Source organism: Chroicocephalus ridibundus, chromosome 9 (genome assembly GCF_963924245.1).
Source record: "Chroicocephalus ridibundus chromosome 9, bChrRid1.1, whole genome shotgun sequence".
Lineage (NCBI taxonomy): Eukaryota > Metazoa > Chordata > Aves > Charadriiformes > Laridae > Chroicocephalus > Chroicocephalus ridibundus.
The window spans coordinates 29,571,162-29,588,060 of NC_086292.1; the positions used below are offsets into that span (position 1 = coordinate 29,571,162).

The following is a 16,899-nucleotide window of genomic DNA, read 5'->3' on the forward strand; positions in this document are numbered from 1 at the left end:
TCAAGTTGACCCCTATTTTATTTCTGAAAAATTCCATAAAATTACTTTGTTAGTTGAAATATTTCTGAATGCTTCTACATTCTCTAGAGATTTAGTTGCAACATTGTAGTTTGTTCTCTTTCTCTCCCTTAATGCTCTAAAATCCACAAGCTTGTTCTGTCTCAGATTGCTGTCTCTGATGGGAACCAGGGGATAGGTTTAGTGGGTGAATTATGAAGTAATTTGATCAAGGGCTCAGAAGATACGATCTTTCCTCTCCTTTCTTCCCTTGTAATGTCAACACTGTGGTTTTTAAAAAATAATAATTTGCACGTATGCTCTGAAATTCCAACTTTGGCTCTAACTTGTCCTAAACTGTTACCACTTTGTTGGTGTTGATCTGATACGGGTTACTATTTGACAGCTCTTGTCCCTCTAAGAAACTAATTTCCAAATTATACATTACAAAAGTTTGATCAAAAGATAAAGCTTGAACTAATAACATGAATAACTTACTGACATCAAAGAGAAAATGGAATGGGGCAAAGCTGAGAGCCGGGAGCACTGATGTGTTCCCAAAATCTTTCCTGTGGATGACTATTGCTGACCACAGCATGCGCCTCATTACCACTACTATTTCTAAAACAAAATAAAAATATCTGGTTAATAAAGATTTCTTTTTCAGAATATTTGATGCTTTTTGAAGACTTTTATTTTTGATTCAGATATTTATGAAGTTCTTACACCTGCCAGCCACATTCCCTGAACTCGGTTCTGCTCTCTGTTGGTGCAGACTGATAAATTCCTTCTAGACCAAGTTGGTACCCATGAAGGGGGTATTGTCTCTTAGCTGTCAGTTATCCCTCAAGCATAGGTTACTTCCCTGTACCCGAGATGCAGAACAGAGCTGCAATACCTCTTAGCTGATTTCAGTACAGAGTGAAGCAGGTTAGTTTACATCATTGTTAGGGATTTAAATATCTTTAACTTGTTTTACTTTGCGCTGAAATGAGCTTGCACAGTCATTCACCACATTCTCACTGAGACAGTAGCGTGATAAATCACTCCATCTGACAAGAGCAAGTTTTTACTTCTTGACTGATACCTTCAGCCCACTCTCGAATGATGTATTTTTTTTTTTCCATTCTTCAGGTGACTGGTAATGTGAGAAAACAATACGTGGATGCAGTAGGAAAATCTGTCAACCCGATTCTTTAAGACAGAAGTTGTTAGGCAGAGTGAACAGCAGCTGACTGCGCCTCCTCGGTTTGACAGTATACCTCTACTGCATAAACCCAGAAATGTACTTCCCTGCTAGGTTTCTACAGTAGTTTGTTTTGAGAAGAATCACTTTAGTATGTTGCCATCATTTGAACGAGACTTTTTAGGAGATATTTCTCTTAAATGTTTAGATGGGTTTATACACGTCTGTCTGTTTCATTGCATATTTAGCTTTTTCCACTTTGCACACTTTAGTCCAAGAATGTGCATTCAGGAAGATCATGGAAGATTTCTGGCTGGCTCAGCAGCCTGACGGGGCCCTGCTGTGGAAAACCTGCATCCTCTAGATTCTTTTTAAATTGCACAGTGTTAAGTGATTTGTGATTCCAGTCTGAAAAGCACTACCACTACTTTAGACTTCTTGAAAGTGAGACAAATGTTTTTCTTATTGCTGCCATGTTATAGAACCATCGTATGAAATGTGCTGCAAATTTAGCTCATGACTTCACAGCAACGGCTATTTAAGTTTTACTGTCCTTCAGACACTTACAAAAAGGCAAATGCATCAGGTCTCAGTACGGTAGCAATTTGCTTCTGCTTCCTGGGGTGATAGGAGAGGTAAGATTCATAAATGGCAAGGTAAAAGCTAATTTAAACGTCTTTTATTACACAAATTGTTAGCATTACTCTGGTGACTATGTACAAATACATCAACAGGATAATCCAGCTGTAGTTGCCCAGGTCTCTGTGTTATCACATTGCAGTCTGGGTGACTCTGGCATGCAGAAACTTTTGATGATGAGCTCATCAGTGTTTCTTGATTTACTTGCTCTGAAGCAATAAGCGTGAATATTTATTTTGGACTTCTAGGTTTTTAAAACAGCCTTATTTTTTATGAAATATGCAGAATGTTGCTCACTTTCTGAAAAGACTGTAATATGAAGTGTGCAATAGCTAAAAGCCTGCACAGAATGACAGAATTTAACAAAATTTGGAACTTACTAGCAAAGGAAGGGATATTACCTTATATTTTACTGGTTTCTCAACAGTAATGAAATTGTGTGTGGTGTAGCAGTAGTTAAATGCAGACTGCACTGTTTCAAATGGAACAATAGTCTGGGGCACCAGGCTTCTACATTTCAAAAAGCTCTTCATCAGAGGAACAGAAAGGTTTTACAGATCACTTTGTATAGCCTTGGCTTGTAATGATACCTGATCAATCTCTGTGAAGACAAAATAACTTAAATATATGTGGAGTGGGAAATAAGTTCTTCATGAAAGTATTTCCTTCATAATTATTTTTATTAAATTAAGAAAAATAGAAATACAGTTGTAAAGAGGTTTTTTAATAGGATTTGGGGGGGGGAACTTGAATAAAGAAAGGATATCACTAGTGATATAAAAGTGTAATTAAATATTTATGATACTGTAAAAATCATACTTTCCGTGTGCTTACACAAAAGCCAAGCATATTTTTTTGTGTTTCTCTAGTGTATTTCTATTCTGAGATTTGGGGTCAGGGGTAAATGAATGAGTGTCATGTGCGTCCAAGCTCTTAAGCCATGTTTTGCTCTCTTCCTGTTGTGCAATCAGTTTTCCCAGGAGTTTGTCAGTCACAGCAGAGCAATGTGCATTTACTCCCTGAACCCGGGTTATAACTGTAACTCTTGGGGTGTTTTAGGATTCCCTTCTGGAAGGTACCTGTAGCATCATCATGTATAGTCAGTCTATCAGTATTCTTTGGAATCTCTTTTATCCAAGGTAGAAGGCATTGAAAGAATCATTTTGAAGAATACATCATGTGGAGAAAACATACTTTTCTCTAGAAGGATTGTGTAGGAGTTTAATACCATCTCAACTTGATGACTTCCCTAGGAAAAAAAAAGTTAAAGCTGCAGATCTGAAGGAACAGGATCTATACTTTGATTATTATAGTAATATTTGGCTTTAAGCAGCCAGACTAGCTAAATCTAGATTAGGAACCAAGCCCTTCACCAGTGCTTGATAATACTAATGCACTAGTGTTCTGTGATACCATAGTGGTTTTCACCTGAGAATGAAAACCCCCTCTGAAGTCTGACCAGCCTTTTAACCTGTGTTTAAAAGGAATAAATTATGTTAAGAGTTATAAACAGATTAAGAGCTTGTGTGTGTTACAGTTTGAAGAATCCTACAGTTTACATAAAAATCAATGTTGCAAGATTGCAGTAAAACTTTCTTACTGCCTTGATGCTGAGCTCTTACAAGTAGACATGGAATCAAAGAGAATGAGTAGGAGGAGGATTGTTTTTATGACAAGCAACTGTTGCCGGTGAGATTCTTGGTTGGCATCAGAAAGGTAATTTCACTTAATGGCTATGATAAACTACAAATTACGTACATACAAAAATGTTGCATTAACATAGGATACTGTCAAGTCCTGTGCACCTCTCGTCTTTTATCCCAAATATCTGTTTAGCTATCCAAAGTGTCAGAAGCAAGAAAATGGGTCCTTTCAAGGTTATATCTTGTCATGCTTGGATAATACCATTCAGAAGAGCCTAAACACAACAAATCAAAATCTGTGAAATGATGCACGGCTTCATGCTTCTGTAATTTTGAAAAAGTACATACAGATTTTCGTTCTTCCATTCCAAAGAGCCCTTGAAGTATGTCAGGTATTTATAGCTTTGGATGTCTCACTTGTGCATGCAGGAGTTAATGACTCACACCTTTTTCAAACAATTGAAGTGCTTCCTGAATAGTAGAGAAAACATTCCTTCCTCTGCTCAAGTTCTGATTCACATTCTGATTCACATTTGTTTGTTGTCATGTGGCAAACACCATTTGGTGTGTTTACTCCTAGGTCTTAATTACCCTGCAGCGGTATTTTTCTCTTTATAGATCTTATTTCCTTCCTTCTCTCAGCTGTAGCATGAAACAGCACCTAAATTAATCCAAAAATAATAGCCTAGTTCTTCCTTCCATCTTCCCTGCTCTCCCCAGCTGCATGCTTCTGCTTCTTCCCCTGTCACCAGCACCTGTGGGCCCTCCACTGAACTTGATTCAACTTGTTAAAGCAACAGAAAATTAATCCAGTGAAGAAAAGATGGTTTTAGCAATAGATTTGCAATTCAAATTGCCTCGGTGAGGAGGCTCATAAACATTATAACCAACACAAAGGAGGGAGTCAGACTGGTACCAGGAACGTGGTAAGGAGGAGGGAGATATGCAGTATCCCTTGCAATAACAGCAAGCTATAAATGCTGCTCAACCATAACTTTTGTTAAAGATTTACGTTGCTTTTCATCCTTGAAAGAGCTCATCTGGGTCAGATGAACACAGGAGTGGAGCATGTGGGAAGGTAACAGAACATGCTCCAGGGCTGGAAGAGAAGGAAATAGCATGATCGTTTCTGGTTATTGTTAGCCGTGTAATCCTTTAATTGTTACCTGAATCTGCACCCTCAGTCTCAGGTTAGTGTTTTGGCAGACATATTGCATAAGCTGTCTTAAAGAGTTGCCCCGCTTCTCCTGCCCCTCGTCTCTTCGGTTTGTGCTATGCCAGCACATGTACTCTTATAGCTGTGTCAAGAAATGGATCTCAAACTGGGAATGTGACGAGTGACGCTTATTTAGCTGAGTTACTGCTTACCCCAATCAGTTCAACCTGCGGCCATGCAGAAGGTTGTCAGCATCGCCAAGACAGAGTTAGGTTACATGGTTTTTTTCCTCTCCTTAGCCGTCTTGGCGTTCCCATCTGCTTATCACAATTTGTCGCCACCTTGTTTGTGCTGAAAACACATTCATAGGGCTGCATGGGAAAGCAGGCCATGGAAACATTGTGGGTGTGGCACCTAGGATGGAGGGTCAGGAGAACGGGTGGTATCGGTTCGGGGGGTGCAAACACCCTGTTTGATAACTACCCCTTGCAACAACTTGTGTCAGTGGATGTGAGGGAGCAGCAAATCTGCAGAACAGCAGCAGCATGATTTGAGAGAGCTGAGTGGGGAGATGACAATGTTCCGAGTTGAGTTTGTCAAAAGAAAACATTACTTGTCCATAGTCTCGGATTATTTTTGTACATTTCTGATGCCTGTATTTGAATTAAACAGTTGGAGACGCAGTCAGTAATGTGTTGTTTAAAAATGCAATGAAACATTTGTAGGCTAAATGAGCATTTGTGACAAAATCTAGGATGTGGTTAAAATAAAGTTATTTTCAGGACTTGGGCTTAGTGAAACAGCATGCTTTGAATTTTAAGTCCTGTGTACTGTTGTAAATGTTGATCTGTCCTTTGCCTAGCACACTAGATTGGACCTCTCCAAGATGGTCCACTTTGCATGGGTTTTGTTACCCAATCAGTCACCGTTCTGTTCACTCCTCTGCCCTTTATTTATGCCTCTTCCTGTTTTCCCCCCTCTTTCCATACATACTTGAATGCAGTCTATTTCCCTAAATGTAGCTTTTCTATTTAAATGTACTAGTGGCACTTACTCATTATTCTCCCACACCCAAACAACATAGATTCGTTTCCCCTTTTGATATTTTTTGCTGTTGACTGATTACATTGCTGGTAGGGTTAGGTTAGGATTAGAAACCTTCTGCTTCATGAATTCCACAAGCTTCAAATTTTAACAGGCAATCAATACTACAGGCAGTTTTGCAAAATAATCTCGCAAAAACACTGGTAGGAAACTAGCAATCTTCCTCTGCCCAAAATAAACTAATGTACAAACCCAAAATTTCCCCACCACATCCTGCACAAATGTCTATCTTCACACACAAATAAAAATATTTGAAATGTTATGAGATTCCTGTGGGTTCTTTAAATGAAATGACCTTCTCATGCTATCCCAGGTTTTAAAAAAAAATAATTCAAAACCCAAAACACTTTCTCTGAACTAGTCTGATTAGACCACACAGGTTGTAGTATGTATATTGTAAGGACAGTGATGGGTTGTGCTGTAATAGTTTATTAGAGAAATCTGGAGCAAAGCCATCTGTAGACTAGATGGATTAGGAGCGTGACAACTGGAAGCTGTTTCTTTCTGTCATCCTTCTCTACAGCATTTGAAAAAGAAATTGAAGTAATATCCCTTATATGTCAAAGTTGTGCCTTAAGGGAGCCGTTATGTTCACTCCTCTCTTCACACAGAGGCGAAATTTATTTTATAATCAAATGTTGTTAATGCAAGAAAAAACATCTGCCTTTTAATGCTGGAAAACATGAGCAGAATTTGTCTTCTGAGTGTATTGCAAGTGGTGTTGCAGTTCTGGAAAAATCTTTTTTGTTTAAATTTTTGGATTTTAAAATAGTACCCCCCACTGTTCAAAATTTTAGCAGTTTTGTCTTGATGGAATTAGGAATATAACAGAAAAATATTTGTTTAATTCTGGTAAACTGAGAAAACTGCTTGTTGGAGTAGCTTCTCACTTGTATTCTTCTACTGCATAGAAACAAAACTGAAACTTGCCAAACCATAATTCCTGTCTTCAAAACTGGTCTTCCTCCTAGGCTGCACTATCCTTCAGATAATTTTGATCGTCTTTATAGTATTTGGGATGGTTCATTTTTCACAGTGAGGTTGTAACTTGTTGCAGGTGATGGTTAGTCTTGCTTGTTTTGTATTATTAATGAAAATCAGAATAAAAAGCCTGCCTGCTTACCATCAAGTTCTCATAGGAGTTTTGACTCAAAAACATTTTGGCAGGATTATTTAGTGATTTCATTGTTATGTGCCAAATCTTTTCACTACATATTAACAAATAAATTTGTGATAGTAAATATCTGTTGACATAATGCACTGCAGCAGTTGTATTTTGGTAACTTTCAGTTCTTTTTCTTTCCTTCTTGGGTTGTTATATATGCACAAAATACAGTTGGGTTGTCCTAGATCCATATATTGATAACTTTAGTTACCACCTCCCTCCAGATGCTAAATTAGGTGTCATTTTCCATTTTCCCCCAAGTTCAGCTTAACTGATATGGGAGGTGGACTAAGTGAATCTGTTATCCTATTGACTTAGTCCAAACTCAGAACCACATAAAAAATGACCAACCTGAAATTCTGTCCCTTGTAATGACAGGAAAGTAATTTTTTGAGATGTAGACTTTTGTGAGAGTCTAAGAAAAAAGGTACAAAATTTCTCCCCAAAAGAAAATAGTACTAGCTGTTGATTTTTTTTTTTTTAATTTTGTTCAGAGACCTACTCACATCTGATCTTCAAAATTGAAAGCCAGCTATTAATGTGTATTCAAGAGACAAGCTGTTGCCAGGGTAAGAAAATTACTTCCATTTTTCTATTCAGGATGAAAAGACACAACGCAAAACTGAAGTGACCCATTTAAAACAGTATGAGCATTCTCTTTTTTCTGACTTTTACTTGGAGGGGAGAATTAAGTGGTTCTGCGAGAATTTATTGAATATGTGATCTGTAAATTAAACAACTATTCTTCTACAGATTTATTATATTCTAAATAAACTGGTATAATTCAAAACATACGCCATCTTTTTCCAAAAGCTTGGAATAATTCTTGCAAGAAATGTTTCCTTGGACCAAACCACCTACTGAACTTGATTGTGTTTGATCTCCGCATGCCAAATGTAAATACATATTTTATAGTTATGGATCAGTTATCCAATAGATTATACAGTAATGTATCTGGTATCTGTTCAGATGGAGCTTTTGTGATGTTGATTATCCTTTTGGGACTTACAGGGAAATGGAAGCGCGTGATGTCATTGGAAAATTTTAGGTAGAAAGATAAGACTTGGGGTGGAAATACAAGTCTATTTGTTCATGTTTAGAAAAGGTGGATAGAATTTTTCCAGTGAAAAATGTCAGTTTCATGATCAAAATGATACACAAAAAAATTTTCCTAAGCTACTTTACACATTTTTTTTTTCCCAACAGAGTTAAAATATATTTTATTGAACCTTTTAGCTTGTTTAGCATGGTGGTATTGCTTGGCATAAGCATAAAACTGAAAAGTGCTGTGGAATATTTAATTTCTTTGAAAATAAGTTTTTACTCCTCCCAGTTTGGGGCAAAAAAACCCAAGTTCTTGGAAAACTGAGATTTTTTTATTTTTTTTAACCATCTCTGTGAGTAGAGGATAGAGCTTAACTTCCAACAAACTTGCCCTTTTGTTCCTCATTTCCCCCTTCTAGCCTGTTCCCACCACCAGCATCCCCTTCTATCGCACCCAGTGTATCCATCCCACCCTGGCCTTTTGGCACCTCTCCCAAGGAGGAGGCAGCAGGGCTGTGGCTGGATGGAGCTGCACACGCAAGACTTGCTTGGCTGGCCAGGCGATTCCTCAACTTTGCCAAGTCTTCCTCAGCAGTGTGCTAGCTTGGCTCTTTCTGCCTTTACTAGCTGGTACCTTTTGCAAAATTTGCAGATTTTATGATGCATTTGTAGTCCTGAGTCTCCCTTTATTTTTTTTTTTTGGCAGTTGTTAAGGGAGGACACATAGCAACAAACTTCATTTTCTTAGAATGCTAATACAGACATGTGATTCATATGAAATTATTACAATGGAGTAAGTCTTAGAATTTATTGAAAATATGTTGTTATATTATGCCCAATTCAAGTTTTTACTTAAGAATTATCGTAATATTTGGAAAAGTGTTTTCTCTAAATATGTTTCTATGGTCAGAAATAACTTGCAAAAAAGGTCAAATGACATGCTAGGAAATTAAAGTTGCCTCCTCTGTATAATCCTGATGTGAAGTAATATTAAAAGCATGAAGCTGTTTACAAGTGACCATCCCAGAGGTACTTAACCGTGTTCAGTACATGCAGTTTCTTCTGTTAAGCTGACTTTAGGCAATACTGCCAAAGACAGGGGGTCTCAGCAGTATTAGCACTTGTGCAGATGTGACCAGCTGAATCAAGTTCCTAATCTGGCTGGATATTTTCTCATGTGGGGGATTAGTTTCCAGCCAGATTAGGAACCACATCTATCCAGCTGATTACACAACCCACGAGCACTTTCATCAGCTACAGCTGGGAACACATGGCTGAAGAAGTGGAGAGGATAGTGCCCTCAACCAGAAGTGCAGATTTTTATCTTGCACAGATTGTGAATCTACACCTTAAAAATGTTTTGTTAAGATGCTGATGGGCTTAGAAAGGCTCAGCTGCTTACGTACTTTTTGAAGACAAAGATTCAAAAGCTTGTCGCTTTAAACATATTTGAGTATGCAGTAATAGATCATTTTGAAAGTAAGTATTAGTATTACTGACTAAGTTCAGATATTTCATAGAATCACAGAATGTGTTGTGTTGGAAGGGACCTTTAAAGGTCTTCTAGTCCAATCCCCCTGCAGTCAGCAGGGACATCTTCAACTAGATCAGGTTGCTCAGAGCCTCAGCCAGCCTGGCCTTGAGTGTCTCCAGGGATGGGGCCTCCACCACCTCTCTGGGCAACCTGTGCCAGTGTCTCACCACCCTCATTGGAAAGAACTTCATCCTAATGTCTAATCTAAGCCTGCCCTGCTCTAGTTTATAACCATTGCCCCTTGTCCTATCGCTACATGCCCTTGCAAACAGCCCCTCCCCAGCTTTCCTGTAGGCCCCCTTCAGGTACTGGAAGGCCACTATAAGGTCTCCCCGGAGCCTTCTCTTCTCCAGGCTGAACAAGCCCAACTCTCTCGGCCTGTCTTCATAGGAGAGGTGCTCCAGCCCTTGGATGATCTTCATGGCCCTCTTCTGGACCTGCTCCAACAGGTCCATGTCCTTCTTGTGCTGAGGGTTGCAGAGCTGGATACAGTACTCCAGGTGGGGTCTCATGAGAGCAGAGTAGAGGGGGAGGATCACCTCTCTGGATCTGCTGGCCATGGTTCTTTTGATGCAGCCCAGGATGCGATTGGCCTTCTGGGCTGCGAGTGCACATTGTTTGCTCATGTCCAGCTTTTCATCTACCAGTGCCCCCAAGTCCTTTTCCGCAGGGCTGCTGTCTATCATGTCATCCCCCAGCCTGTGTTGATAAGGAGGGTTGTCCCGACCCAAGTCTAGGACCTTGCACTTGGCCTTGTTGAACTTCATGAGGTTTGCTCAGGCCCACCTCTCTAGCTCATCCAGGTCCCTCTGGATGACATCCCGTCCCTCTGGCCTGTCGACCGTGCCACTCAGCTTGGTGTCATCGGCAAAATTGCTGAGGGTGCACTTGATCCCACTGTCTAAATCATTGATGAACCTGTAAACATGTTTTCTGCCTTTCCAGGGTAAAAAAGGCTCTGTCATTAATATTTTGTACACTGCTGTATTCATACTACATAAATGTCACTCAATTTTTAGCTTCAGATTAAAACTTTGGTACCGAGGTAGAGACTTCTAAGATAGTAAGAATTAGAGATGGTGGTATAACACAGTAAACTGAAATGTGGATTAAACCGTAATTTTGTTTTCAGGGTTCCTTTTATTTTTTTGAGTTAGATAATTATACCTTAAGATCTAATCTGTCATTCTAGATTCTTCACTTCCATTTCAGTTGATTGTTCAGGTTCATGTTAGAGGACTTATTTTAAGGAGTGCATGGGGAGGGAGGAGACAAGATGCTGGTCATAGTGGCACCGCTTCAAGAGCTATAAAGCTGTTCCTGGTTTTTATATTTTCAAGATCAATTTTTAAAAATTGCATTGGTTTCTGTTCCTCATTCCTTAGGAAAGCACTGCTTAGGCTGGATTGGCACAGTAAGGTTTTGGGTCAGCTCTTTTCACTACTTGGCATGTCATCTTGCCGTGGCATACTCTGGTCTCAGCATTCGCTTGCTGTGCTAAATAATTGAGATTATAAAGGTACTGAGTACTTCCTCCATCAAGCAAGTAGTATGTTTTGTTTAGGTCCTTACTTATTGGTCCTTATGCATTGAACTTGAAAAGCTTCAATGTGCAAAACACTGTCTTGTCCTGTTGAATGTCATTCGTGTTTTTCACTGGGGATTGCTACAAAGACATTTTTTAAATGTTAAACCTACAACAGGTAATTAATCTTTTAATAGTAATACTGATTTTACTCTCCAGCCCCTTTGAGAAAAGATATCTCATGGCTCTTGAGTAGATGCTAAATCTGAGACAGTGAGTAGTGTGCTTTAATTAATCTAATTGTGAAATAAATTTTGCCCTCTGAACTCGAATACTTTTTTCCCCCATAGTAGTTGATCTTGAAGATTATTTATTTTTTCGTTGCTCGTGATACGCTTTTAGTCAAAAGTCTCCTCTAGACCATGTCCATCTACAATCTTCATTGCCGTCCTCCTCATCCTGCAAGTCACACTCCAGGTAGCACAGTTTAGATAATATCTAACACACAGAAACTCCAGCCTGTGTTCAAGTAGGAGCTTGAACACAGTAATTACTTGGTTTTAGCCTCTAGTGAGCTTTTTCGCTAGGAATACCAGGAATGAAAGGAACTACCTAGCAGGCAGATCAAAACTGCGCATCTTTTGAGATCAAATACTTTTTTAATTTTTGTATTTTACTGGAATAACCACTTATGTTAAGATTTAAACATTGACGGTTTGAACACTTGGGAAAGGTAGGTGGTTTCATGCTGTACAGAAAGGCAGAGGATGCTAGCAGTGTGCTTTTTCTTCCTTTAAAAATACCTGTACAGGATTTCCCTATGAGCTTGCCTAAATACATATCCACAGAGAAATAAGTGGCTGCTGTACAGAGTGATGAGAATTTAAACAAAACATTGGTAGCTTGTTAAAAATCTCCTCTGGAGAGTGTAGTTTTACGCTTCAGTAATATCTTTGGGTTGTTGATTACTGCAGTGCTTCCGATTCTTACTTTGAATGTGCTATGAAAATGATGCTGAATTGTGACAGTGTACCCCAGTTTTAAAAGGATGTCCTGCTTAAGGGAATATTCATAGAGTTTAATAAAGTATTATTCAGCTTTAAGGTTTATTTTTGGAGATTTGAATTCAGGAAATGGCATTGTTATGCAAGAACTGGAGCAGCTAAAAGGAAAGGAGATTAATATACTAAGACTTGGAAGGGGGAAGCTGAGGTTGGAGGATTTTGTTAGCTCAGACGCTGATTTTCATATTTAAGAAACTTCCTGTAAAACTTTCTTTTTCTTTTTTTTTCTTTCTTTGAAGTTGAATAGAGATTCAGGATCAAAAAGATGCCATTGATGTATATAAACTGAAGATGTTTCAAATCTTTGTGCAGAAATTGTCTCGCTTATTCAGGAGATCTGGGCATGCTTCACTCCAGGCATTTCTTTCCAGGGACTCATTAAAATGAATGCACAAGTAGTATGAGATCGTTTTTATTCACCTACATTATTAACAAAATAGAAAGTTGGAGTGATTAAGCCATGAAACTGTAACTGTCCCTCAGGAACACCTCAACAATTGTGCCTCAGAGTGTTTCCTATTTGATTTCAGTGCTTTCTTCAGCAGAGGAAAGAGGTAGCGGTACAAAGATGAGCTTTTGTGTGTCTACAGACAGAAAGACTGGCATTTGCGGAAGGGTTTACATTATGTGTTGTGTTTAAAGTGGAGGATTTAACATTGAGGGAGCAGTTTCATAAAGATGGCAAAAAATAGAAAATGTCAACATTTTGTAAGATTTTGTGCCATAAATTATATCACAAAATACCATTCCAGATTCCAGTATAAAAGATCCGGTATCTCACGTATCACTTTCTCTTACTACTGAGAAAAGTGTAGCATTACAACTTTGATGTTATGTTCATTTTCCACCAGGGAAGAAAAATCTCTTTGAACAGAGGAATGAGTTTTAAAGGAGTAAAACTAAAGAAAATTAACCTACAGCAATGAAGTAACTTAAGATCCTCAGGGAGTACATACCTTCCCCTCTTACAAAAAAAACCAAAACGCTGCGACACAAAAAAATCCCCACCGTTTTGGAAAGAAAAATACAGACCGTCAATAACTTAATGAAGGAGATATCTAAATGAATGTTAGTATTAAAAAATACTGACCTGAAAGCCAGTTGAAAAAGTAATTTGTATGCGTAATCTTTCTCACCTTTCTCTACAAGAAAGCCTGGGATTCTTCAGGGATAACTTACATTCTGTATTCTGTATGCACCTTGTAAATTAACGTCTCTGTGCTGTAACTTTCCAGACAATAAACGTGCGTACTGAACCCTATTTTCCACTGCCGTTGAACTCAAAGAGGCACTTTCTGGCAGTTTGGCAGTTCCTAGAGAGTAGCTGAAAGCACCGTGACCTTTGTCGTTATATAGTAGCATCTTGGTAGCCTTTGGAATACATGAGCTGTAAAATTATGCCTTTTCTGTGTGGTCTGTAGTCAAAATGTTCTGACGTGTTATGGAGGAGAAAGTTGTTCTAAAACTTTTAAGTGTCTGAGATGAGGAGTACATGTGAAAAATAAGGCTCATAACGGCACAAATCCCTTTGGAGTAATATGCAAGCTGGGAAGGTGAAACGTTAGATACTCCGGTGCATACTTATACTCCGCTCCATGTAAGTATATATGGTTTGTGTCTTTCTTGACTACATATAGCACAAAAATTGCTGTTTATATGGCCCATTACCGTATGTTGGGAAGTGTCTGACAGGACTGTGTTGTCTTTTAGATTTTAAATCAAAATTTTTATAATGGGATATGCAAATAAAAATTACTGAGGGCTGAGACTTTGAGGTAAAAAAGCCCAAATCTTTCTGAAATATTGATTTAGAAAATTCAGGATAGCATTCACATGCACAAATATGAATCTTTGAAGTGTTAACACAGATCATCTCAAACTTGCAGATAGCAGATCTTTAAAGACAACAATCTGTGGAAAAAACAAATGGGTTAAGGCAGCTCATCTTAGTAGCCTAATTAAAAAAGAGCATTTCTAGGCTAAACCTTTGATAACTGTAATTCCAAGAAAAGCAACGATTTTTTTTTTTTTTGCTCATTTAAACTTCATTGCTGTTAAATAATACTTCTCGGTTTTCTACTGTTCCTTCTTTAGAAGTGTATGTTTCTTTTGGCGGGTAACTACGCTAGAAAGCTCAGGATAGTTTGGTTATTTTGGAGGAGCTGGAGCTGTTTGAGAAGATAGGAATTTCTGTTTAGAATGGAAAAGTGATCCTAATGGTCTCTTTGGAGACAGAATGGTCTTTCAAAAATTAGAAAAGCACTTTTCTGTGGAAAAAAAGGTTTGTATGTTGAAACTGAAATATAGTGTGTGCTAAATATGTATCCAGATAAATTCCACTAGTTACTATTCTCAGTGTGCTACTTTTGATTAACAGTAACCTTAAAGATTTCTTAGTGTTCACGAAAGCAAGGTTTGTTAATCTGGCAATACTTACTTTTCTTACGGTACTTATTATACTGAGGAGTAACAGGGGGACTGTCTCAGCTGAGCGGTGGGGAGCACTGGTGGGAGCCTGACTTCCAGCTACCGTGAGCTTCTGACACACTGCAAATCATCCAGAGCTACATGGGGCAGGGGGCACTTAAGACGAGACATTTTGGATGAACAAATTTAAGTGTAGCCACTAGTTTTAAAGACAATGATGAATGGAGATTAGTAACTTTTTTAAAAATAAAAATAATGTTTAATTAGCCAGAATCCTGTGGGTCAGAGAGTGATATTTATAGGCTGAGGCATTCAGTTGTGTTGCACTGCCAAACTAACATATACAAATTTATATTTTGTAGCATTTAAGATTTTATGCGTAATGAGCTTGATAGAACCTCATAAAAGCCAGAAGGAAAAACTGTATTTCTTAACAGGACATCTTTTTATTTTCCTTCCATGAACATATGTTGCTAATAACTAATCTTCAACGTGTCCCAGATCATGCACTGAAATAATAATTTTGCCCCATCGGATCACCTTTCTTCTAAGATGTTTTTCTTAACTGCCTGGAATCAGTTGGTCTGAGTTTAATTAAGTTTAAGTGGATACACTCTACTTGCAAAAGAAAATTTAAAAAGATACTACCTATTCATTAATCTGTGTGTCCTGTTCCAAAAGAGTATGTGATACAAAACCTCAGCAAAACTTCCTGTTTACAGGAAGATAACCATTATTCTTTTAATAATCTGCATCAGTACTCACTATTTTAAAGAACTTATAGTTATACCTTCCCTGTTTTATTTCAAGTTTCTTCTGTTTTACAGTTTTGAAGTGACATTTTTTTCTCCTTGTAGCCCCAAAATGTTATCAAATAGCCTGATCAGTTGTATTATGACATGCTGTTTAAAAGCCTTAAATGGAAGGTAAACTTTAGTGTGGTAAAAGAGAACTTTAAGAAAGAACAAGCGTCATACACAATTAGCTTTGAAAAGGCAGTGTAGTGCTGTGGTTCACTGCTTGTAATATAAAGTGACGTGAGTAAAGGGGTATTTTATAAAAAGGAAATTGCAATTAAGGAAATAGCATGTTCCTTAATTTCTGAATGATCTACAGTAAAATGGTGTTCTATGTCCTGCTTTTTGAAGGAATATAACAGGTATGGGCTCTAAGGCACATCTGGTTTTGAAGTATTTTTATCCTAGATCATATAGTAATTCTGCCCATTGATTTTGTAGGTGGAAGGGAGACTTCGCTAGTTATGTAGGTAAGGAAGGGAAGGTACAGTATTTCATATAAAATGTCTGAAACAAATCGTCGTCTAAGACCCATGGAATTAGGTGCATATGATTAGTCTAAATGGAGCGAGAAATGAGGCGGAGCAGCAGAAGCTCCCATGCTCCGGTTCCTACGCCTGTGTAACAAAGCCAGTGGGAGAACACAGCACCTCCCTCCTTTCCCACAGAGTATGACTGGGTGTTCCAGCCAGCAGCTCTGGCATTGAGCTTATCTAATTTAGGAGGACTTCAAAACAGAAGAAAGAATATTATAAGTATGGGATCAGATGCAAGCAGAGATCTAACTAGATAACTTTTCTCTGTAGGCAAACCATCGTTACTAGTGAGTGTTTGCACAGAGCGAAAAGCAGTTTTCTAGAAGGAAGGTGTATGTTCATAGCAGGAGACACCACAAAACTAAGCAACTTGTATAAGGATTGGTCTTGTTGTTTTTTAGACATACCCTGCAGTCCTGGCCTTAACAAGTAGGCCTAGCTATTGCATAATAATTCTTCTTTTCCAGATACTCTTACCAATCACTGTGTTGCCCTTTGTAACTAACACCTGGTGGGAATATGGATCACCCTTACGGCCAAGTACAGAGCTTGAGTTTGAGTGTGTAATCCCAGGATGAGTCTATTTCCCCTCTCCTGGTTCTCTATATTCTACTGTCAAAGGGGGAGTATTTGGTGTTGAATGTGAATTCTGTCTCTGGGCTTGCTTAACCTGTGTACAGCATTGGTATTTTATTCTCTGTCCGACCAGACTAGACCTACATACTGTCTCCTTAAAAAGGCAAATTTTTAAGATCTTTAGCATCTGCCATATTGAATAAGTTTCAAACCTTTTTGATCTAATTATCAACAGTGCAAGTTTCTAAAGGTTCCTGTTGTTTTGTCTCTAATAATGTGGGCTTTTTAAGATGGGTAATTCTTTGGCTGAGAAGTTATTCCACAGAAGAACATTTTAAGAACATTTATTGACTGATAGATCGTAATGGCTTCTGAAATGCTGTATCTTGGTTTGGTCTGGAAATCTGAGTAGATATCAAATTCTGTTTGTTTGTCTTTTGGGATAAGATTAATGAGTCTTGTAAATTATTAAGGACTATGCTCTCATCTTCCAGACCTTATTTCTC

The 16,899-nt window shown here is 38.2% G+C and overlaps 1 protein-coding gene across 4 annotated transcripts in view; it reads left to right on the forward strand.

Annotated features, from left to right (window-relative positions):
* Positions 1 to 16,899, forward strand: part of PEAK1 (pseudopodium enriched atypical kinase 1) — a 120,933-nt gene that overhangs the window by 16,208 nt on the left and 87,826 nt on the right. Inside the window, exon 2 of one of the 4 annotated variants that reach the window (XM_063345427.1) lies at positions 7,385 to 7,459. The exons of the other annotated variants lie outside the window; for them this stretch is intronic. The gene's annotated coding sequence lies outside the window, so the exon portion shown is untranslated. The remainder of the gene's footprint in view (positions 1 to 7,384; positions 7,460 to 16,899) is intronic. 4 annotated transcript variants of the gene reach the window in all.